At 36.4% G+C, this 8,387-nt stretch overlaps 1 pseudogene; it reads right to left on the bottom strand.

The window, feature by feature from the left end:
* Window positions 1–5,935: 5,935 nt before the first annotated feature.
* LOC107093779 lies at window positions 5,936–6,596 on the bottom strand (annotated as a pseudogene).
* Window positions 6,597–8,387: the final 1,791 nt, after the last annotated feature.

The raw sequence follows: 8,387 nt of genomic DNA, 5'->3' as shown, positions 1-8,387 counted from the left end.
ACTACCATATTTTAGGGTAAAAAAAAATGCTAATTCCTTTGGCAGATCCTTGTTTGTATAGCTCTAATTAAGGCAAAAACATTTATTCCAAGTAACGTTTACTTGTTTGTAGATTATTTTTTGCAACGCAGTTCCATTTAAGTACAGGGCTTTTTTTTTATTAACAGCAAATGGTTTATGTAATGTAATTTAAAATAATAAAGAAAAAAAAGTTTTTATAAAAAATGTGAAGATATGGGGTTTTAACTATAAATGTTTTTGGACTGTGGAAGAAAACCTAAAGAGGTAAAAACTGTCCATCTTTCCAATCTTTACTATATATACAGGGATTTAAAGAGATCCAAACTTATCTAAATATGAGTATTTAAATAGAGGAAGAAAATACCAACGAAGCATTGTTTTTGTTTATGTTTAGATGACAATTACGTTAGTCTATGTCTAAGTCTTTTAATTAGAGTTTGGTCCTGTTTCTCTGTTAGACCTAGCTATGGGCTCAAAACAAAAACAAGGCTTTGTTGGGCTACTGTATAAAACCTCAAACTCAACGCTATTCCTGAATTTTTGAATTGAGAAAGTTTCCTGCCTGGGAAGCGAAACGTCTTCAAACTTGGAAACAAAGTCCAGTGGATTGTTTTTAATTTCCTTTTTTGGAATGACCATGAGTTACCTTATACTTTGAATAACCTTGCCCTATTTCTCTGTAGTAGTCTAGCAGTATATAGAAAATATGTTGAACTTTTCTTACGATTAGATATTTTCTTTTTATATTAAAAAATAAATAGGACACAGACCTAACTGCAATTTTTGATTATGTTTATTTTGATTTAATTCAATTTCAGCTGGTAGTTGGTTTTTTAAATCAATCTCTATAGATGTGTGTCTGTAGGCTTAAGCTGCTGGAGGACATAAGGGCCACTCTCTTTTTCATTTAGATTTATTCTACTTCTATTCTCCAAATTTACCTTTTTTGTTAAACCCCTAACTCTATGTTCTCTCTACTTTTTTCTTGCCATAATAGCTTTATCTGGGAAGGTTCTGTGTAGCTGGAGGCAAAAGCTCTGCTGCTGCTGTAAAGAACTTAAGTTATATATGATAGAGTTGGACCTTTTAAAGTCCCAACTTTAAACGTTATTATGCCTTTTGTACCATGACTTTAAACTGTTTTTTTTTCCCTTTTCTCCTACACTGTTTACATTATGATCACTGCTGTACTTTATAAATGGTAATGTTCATTTTACTGTTGTAAGGTGCTCATTCACTGTTGAAAAGCATTGAAATTTCATTTTGTATACACTCTGTGTATACAGGATGACAATAAAATGTATCTATGTCTAAGCCTTTTTATTAGAGTTTGGTCCTGTTTCTCTGTTAGACCATAGCTATGGGCTCAGCTTTGACTAACTGTATCTGCTGTGTTCCATCCGTTTTGAAAAGAAAAACTGGCTAATAGCTTGACTGTTTCACTGCTAGACAGAGACACCAATGAAGTTAGTTTTACCATCAGCTTTTTTTAAAGTGCGTATTGACCCAGTGCATCAAAAAAGCTTGATGGAAACAGCAAAATAAAAATAAAAACTCCCTCAAATTTGCAAAAAGGATTTTAAGATCACTTAAATCGGTCTTGTCTTTGAGAAAAATGGCTAATGCATAAAACGCAAGATGAAAACACTTTTTTCAAGTAATTTCTGATTTAAAAAACTTTTACTTCATGTGACTTATCAACTTTTTCTGCTGTTGCCATCTGTTGGGATGTTTCTGCTATTTATGTCGACATGGCTGGAAGCAACATCACCATTACTAGCTGTTAAAGTAAGAGCAACTTGCCTGATAGCAATATATTCATTAAAACTGTTATCCATTACTGATCTGTGGTCAGTGTCAGACTGCAGCCTCTACTTATTTTATTACAGTTTACTACAGTCATGTGTGACTTAATGATGACTTTACACTTTGCGGTGATTGATTAATTCGTTTTAAGCCCAATTGGAAACACCGAAAAATATATTTTTTTCCTTTTTTATGAATTTTTTAAAGTTTGCTTAAAATGTGCATATAATTTCTATGGAAACAGGCTAATGTTACCTTCTCTAAGAGAAAAAGTATTTATAAATCACTGCATCTATTTTCCTTATGTCTGTCTGCTTTTGTCTCCTTGACCCTGCAGTCGGCCTCAGCAGATGGCCGCTCACACTGAGCCTGGTTCTGCTGGAGGTTTCTTCCTGTTAAAACTGAGTTTGTCCTCTCCACTGTCGCTGCATGCATGCTCTGTCTGTGGAATTAATGTAGAAACAACGACACAGTGCAGACAATGCTGTCATCACAAGTTTGTAAAACAGAAGCTGATCCTGGATGCACTCAGCTGGTTTTCTCTTGATAGAAACCTTTGAAACATGTTGACTGTATGATTTGATTGAATTTTTTTCTGTAAAGCACCATAAAATTACATGTATTATGAATTGGTGCCATATAAATAGACTGAGTTGAACTGAATTATATCTTTTCAGAAATATACAGAATCCTCTTGCCTTTGTAAATCTCTGATTCTTCAGATTATAATACTGACAAAGATACTAATTATTTCTAAATATTGTTGCTTAGCATAGCTTATTAACTGCTACTGTGGAACTGGTTGTTTCATAATTACGTTAAATCAGTTTTCACAGTTGGGGGAATCACATTTCTCCCTAAAGCAGAAGATCACAATCAATGCTGGACTTTGGATGGTTTTATTGTTTTTATCCTTCCTTCCTTCCTTCCTTCCTTCCTTCCTTCCTTCCTTCCTTCCTTCCTTCCATCCAAAGTCTACACATGATTATAGTTGCTGGGTTGTTGGTTGGGGGTTATGTTACTAATCAGCTAGGTGCTAAGACAGCTAAAAACCACCTATACATACATTTATTGGCCATAATGCAACCATTTTTGCCATTTTATTAAATTATGTTTAGTTACTTTTACACAATTGTTCATTTTAGCCGGCATATAACAATTGTGTTAGAGTAACTAAATATGATTAAGTAAATGCCAATTTTGCAAGATGCACATCCATGGAAGATTAAAACCCAGGACCTTCTTGTGTGTGGTTGCGTGTAGGACACATCAATTAGTTTTAAGGTAAACATTTGATATATTTTCCATAACAACTACGCAGAAACTGTTAGCATATAGAGCCAGTCAGGCTAAATTAATTAGTCTGCCTTCACCTCACATACCTGAGCGTTGGTGAAGAATAATTAAATTAATTTTTAATTATCCAAAACGCTCGCAGCTCAGGTGAAAATGTTATAAAAGAACAGCAAAACAAACATGCCCTCAGAGATTATACTGTCATTAGCCATTTTTTAGACTTTTATATGGAGTGTTTGAATTCTGAATGAAAAATTATAATTATTGACTCCGTCTTTACACTCATTGGCGTTTTACATAGTCGTGGTCTTTACAGCATATCAGGTAGAGTTACTGAATGATTTCTGTTTGTAAAAGAAAAAAGAAGCACTTATTTTACTGTTAGTGCTAACAAGGATTGAATTTGCCTAATTTAGTCAAAATCGTTTGGATGTTAGTGTTTAGAAAACACATCCAGGAACTTGTTTTAAATAGAAATGTTTTTTTTTTTTTCTCTGTTACTTAACCATGATGAACCTCCAAGAGTTACTAAGTTTTTTCCAAGTAGATAAGTCAGGTTGAACATAATGGAAGTTAACAATTGGCACAGTTGTCCTCTTTGATTGCAGCAGTTGTGTGCTGCAAAGTTAATAAAGTGGCAAAATTACAACTTTTATCATAAAAGTGAGCGTGGTGAAAATTTGTGATATCTATGGTATGGCTCTGTTATTTGGCAAAACCGTAGAGGAAGTATACACATCTTATTAAGGGGGGGAAAAGCCTTTATTGATGCCCCTAAAAAGATTGAGCTTCTTATTCTTTCTGACAGCCAAAAGGGAGAGGGTAGATCAAACTGATAGCAATGCCGGTAGTGATATTTTAAAATTGAAATTCTTTAAATTAGGTTAAAGTATTTTAGTTTGTGACTCATTTGCTTCAAAATGTGTAAATTCAAAAAAATATTAATTTTATCAAACTAAAAAATCTGCGTTTTCATTTGACGTAGCATCCAACACTTATAATAATAATGGGATGTCTTATGTCTTATGTTTAACATCATCAGTGGCCCCTCAAACCCCCACTATGGACTCCCTGCTGCCCTCTGAGAAGAGGCTTTGCAGCATTCAATGCAGCTCCGAAACAGCTTCTCCCCCACCGCCATCAGACAGCTAAATGTTGAAAAAACTCTAAATAATGTCACAGACTCTGCATCAAACTGAACATATCAATGTGGGGGTTTTTTTGCACCATGTTTTTTTTCCCCAGAATGTTTACATTTAATCACTGCTGCACTTTAAGAAAATGGAAATGCCATGAGAGCTGTAAAAAACGAAATTTCGTTTTTTATAGACTTTGTGTATACAAAATAAAAAATAAATGTCGTCTAAGTCTAAATTCTTATGAATGGAGATATCAGCTGGATAAAATTTACGAATCACAGGGATTTAGATTTAAGAACTTTTAATTTTTTTGAAATAAGAATCTAAGTTTCATCCAGATTCAGACAGTTTAGTCACAATGCTAACACTAAAGGAAAACCTACACGAAGCAGACAGACATTACCAATGAATGGAACAATTTTGCCATCAAGTTAAACATTTACATGCCACCCTTTAAGAATCTAAATATATAATAATAAGAGCTTTAGCTGTATTTCATCAGTATTTAAATGGGAAAAAAAATCTTGTTTTTGGTATTTTTTTTACATGCAATGACAAAAAAAGATAAAAAAAAATATTTTAATCCAAATTATCTAGATTATTTTATATTTGTGTCTGTCGCCATTAAAAGCATAAAGGAGATTTCTGTGTAATTTGTGTTGGGGAGTTCAGAAGGAAGGGCTGCTTTCATAATAGAATCACAATAGTTGGCTGCATGCAGCTTTTCACCAAAACATAAAGATGCATTTAAGGATGCTGAATTTTTACTAGTGGTCTGAACTTTAAAAATATAAAAAAGGGGGGAAATTGTATTATGCTGACCTTTTGAGTGTTTATCCAGTTTTCAAGAAAGGAGGGTTGATCAATGTTGTGACATTATTGAAAATGATTTTTATTGGCTCATTTACACTGAATTGATATAAACATGTCCATGAAACAAAATGGTTCCAACATTTAAGAAAGGCATATTTTGATCATAAGCACAGACAGAGTTCTGGAAACATAGGTTATCACAAACTGACCAAATGGGAACAAGAGTGCTTCCGCTACACAAAAACATCCTATAGAACAGGTTATAGTTAAGTCAGCTCCCATGTCTTAATTAAAGTACCCCTCCCTCTTCCTTTTTTGTGTCATTTATTTATTTATCATCATTATTTTTATTATATTTTGCTTTCTGACATGCAGTCAATGTTTTCCGGATTCCTTTTAGATAATTTCTCTCTCCTGATAGGAGGGGAAATTAAGTTCTCAGTCTTTGAAACCTCCAAGCAAGTGCTTTTCTGTTTGCTTGTTTGTTTTGTTGTTTGTTTGTTTTTGTTTTTCCAGTGTGCAACCCTTTGGCCCTTTGGCAGCAGGAGCAAAAAGAGAAATTCCCAACCTTGTTGTGTTCTGAAGCATCTCCAGAATGTGTCCTCAAGAAAACAATCAGTCACAGAGGGTCCGTGCCCAATAAAATACCAAACAAAACAATAAGTTAATTTAAATAGATAAATAAATAGACAGAGGCCACATGCGAAATAATAAATTATAGCTTTAAACGGAACCAGCCCTGTGGTTGATAAAAGGCCAGCTGGCCTGGTGGAGAGCGCGTCTTCTCCTTATATTTGAGGAGGAAAATAAGAAGCCAGTTGCCTGCAGATGGAGAAGTATCCTGGTTTTGCTTTTGTTTGTTTTTTTCCGACTGAATGCAAGTTAACTAAATGCAGAAAAAAATCTCTTGTCGCTGCAGCCCCGGCACTAAGTGAAGCTCATGGAGACTGTGTGCTCCAGCGCTTTGCGGCGCAGCGACGCGATGCTCGTCCCTCTCCAGACGTCACTGTCCGGGGAGCTGCACAGCTGAGGCGAGCCGGTCACGTTGGTCGGGCCGGAAAGGGATGCGGGCACCATCCCGGGGAACGTGGGTTGGTAGAGGTGCGACTGCAGCCCGGAACCGTTGGACGACATGTTGGACAGACCCATGGAGTTGGGCGGAGGCCCCGCGCCGAGGCTGCACTGGGACAGAGACTGCGCCATGGCCTGCTGCCGGCCCAGGGCGGGCGGTAGCTGGAGCTGAGACACGCCGGGCATCCCCGCTGTAGCCCAGCGGGTGTCGTTAGCGTGGAAGGAGCAGAGGCTGTCGCCCATAGCTGCCGCTGCGGCCGCTGCAGAGGGGAACTGGGGAAGGCCGTGGTGCGTGGGCAGGAGCGTCCCCGGGGCTCTGAACACGTTGGTGGTCTTCTTGCGCTTCTTCCACTTGGCGCGTCGGTTCTGGAACCAGACCTGCGGACCAGACAGTGATGAGTCAGAGGGAGAAGATGCACTGACACATGCAGCCATGAAACAATGATGTGATCATCACCATAATGCAGCAAGCTGCAATAAATTAGCTGAAGGGAAACAATATAGACTGGAAAAAAATCGAAATCTAGATAAGTNTCCATCCATCCATCCATCCATCCATCCATCCATCCATCCATCCATCCATCCATCCATCCATCCATCCATCCATCCAAGTCTACACATGATTATAGTTGCTGGGTTGTTGGTTGGGGGTTATGTTACTAATCAGCTAGGTGCTAAGACAGCTAAAAAAAAACACCTATACATGCATACATTTATTGGCCAGACCAACTACACTGAAAAAAAAAATATAATGCAACCATTTTTTATATTTTCTTAAATTATGTTTAGTTACTTTAATACAATTGTTCATGTTAGCAGGGTAGCGCATATAACAATTGTGTTAGAGTATCTAAGTATGATTAAGTAAATGCCAATTTTGCAAGATGCACATCCATGGAAGATTAAAACCCAGGACCTTCTTGTGTGTGGTTGCGTGTAGTACACATCAATTAGTTTTAAGGTAAACATTTGATATATTTTCCATAACAACTACGCAGAAACTGTTAGCATATAGAGCCAGTCATGCTAAATTAATTAGTCTGCCTTCACCTCACATACCTGAGCGTTGGTGAAGAATAATTAAATTAATTTTTAATTATCCAAAACGCTCGCAGCTCAGGTGAAAATGTTATAAAAGAACAGCAAAACAAACATGCCCTCAGAGATTATACTGTCATACGCCATTTTTTAGACTTTTATATGGAGTGTTTGAATTCTGAATGAAAAATTATAATTATTGACTCCGTCTTTACACTCATTGGCGTTTTACATAGTCGTGGTCTTTACAGCATATCAGGTAGAGTTACTGAATGATTTCTGTTTGTAAAAGAAAAAAGAAGCACTTATTTTACTGTTAGTGCTAACAAGGATTGAATTTGCCTAATTTAGTCAAAATCGTTTGGATGTTAGTGTTTAGAAAACACATCCAGGAACTTGTTTTAAATAGAAATGTTTTTTTTTTTTTCTCTGTTACTTAACCATGATGAACCTCCAAGAGTTACTAAGTTTTTTCCAAGTAGATAAGTCAGGTTGAACATAATGGAAGTTAACAATTGGCACAGTTGTCCTCTTTGATTGCAGCAGTTGTGTGCTGCAAAGTTAATAAAGTGGCAAAATTACAACTTTTATCATAAAAGTGAGCGTGGTGAAAATTTGTGATATCTATGGTATGGCTCTGTTATTTGGCAAAACCGTAGAGGAAGTATACACATCTTATTAAGGGGGGGAAAAGCCTTTATTGATGCCCCTAAAAAGATTGAGCTTCTTATTCTTTCTGACAGCCAAAAGGGAGAGGGTAGATCAAACTGATAGCAATGCCGGTAGTGATATTTTAAAATTGAAATTCTTTAAATTAGGTTAAAGTATTTTAGTTTGTGACTCATTTGCTTCAAAATGTGTAAATTCAAAAAAATATTAATTTTATCAAACTAAAAAATCTGCGTTTTCATTTGACGTAGCATCCAACACTTATAATAATAATGGGATGTCTTATGTCTTATGTTTAACATCATCAGTGGCCCCTCAAACCCCCACTATGGACTCCCTGCTGCCCTCTGAGAAGAGGCTTTGCAGCATTCAATGCAGCTCCGAAACAGCTTCTCCCCCACCGCCATCAGACAGCTAAATGTTGAAAAAACTCTAAATAATGTCACAGACTCTGCATCAAACTGAACATATCAATGTGGGGGTTTTTTTGCACCATGTTTTTTTTCCCCAGAATGTTTACATTTAATCACTGCT

Source organism: Cyprinodon variegatus, unplaced genomic scaffold (genome assembly GCF_000732505.1).
Source record: "Cyprinodon variegatus isolate N-32 unplaced genomic scaffold, C_variegatus-1.0 Scaffold446, whole genome shotgun sequence".
In the NCBI taxonomy this organism is placed as follows: domain Eukaryota; kingdom Metazoa; phylum Chordata; class Actinopteri; order Cyprinodontiformes; family Cyprinodontidae; genus Cyprinodon; species Cyprinodon variegatus.
The sequence above is the reverse complement of the archived record's forward strand: the minus strand, read 5'-3'. Positions and strand labels throughout refer to the sequence as shown.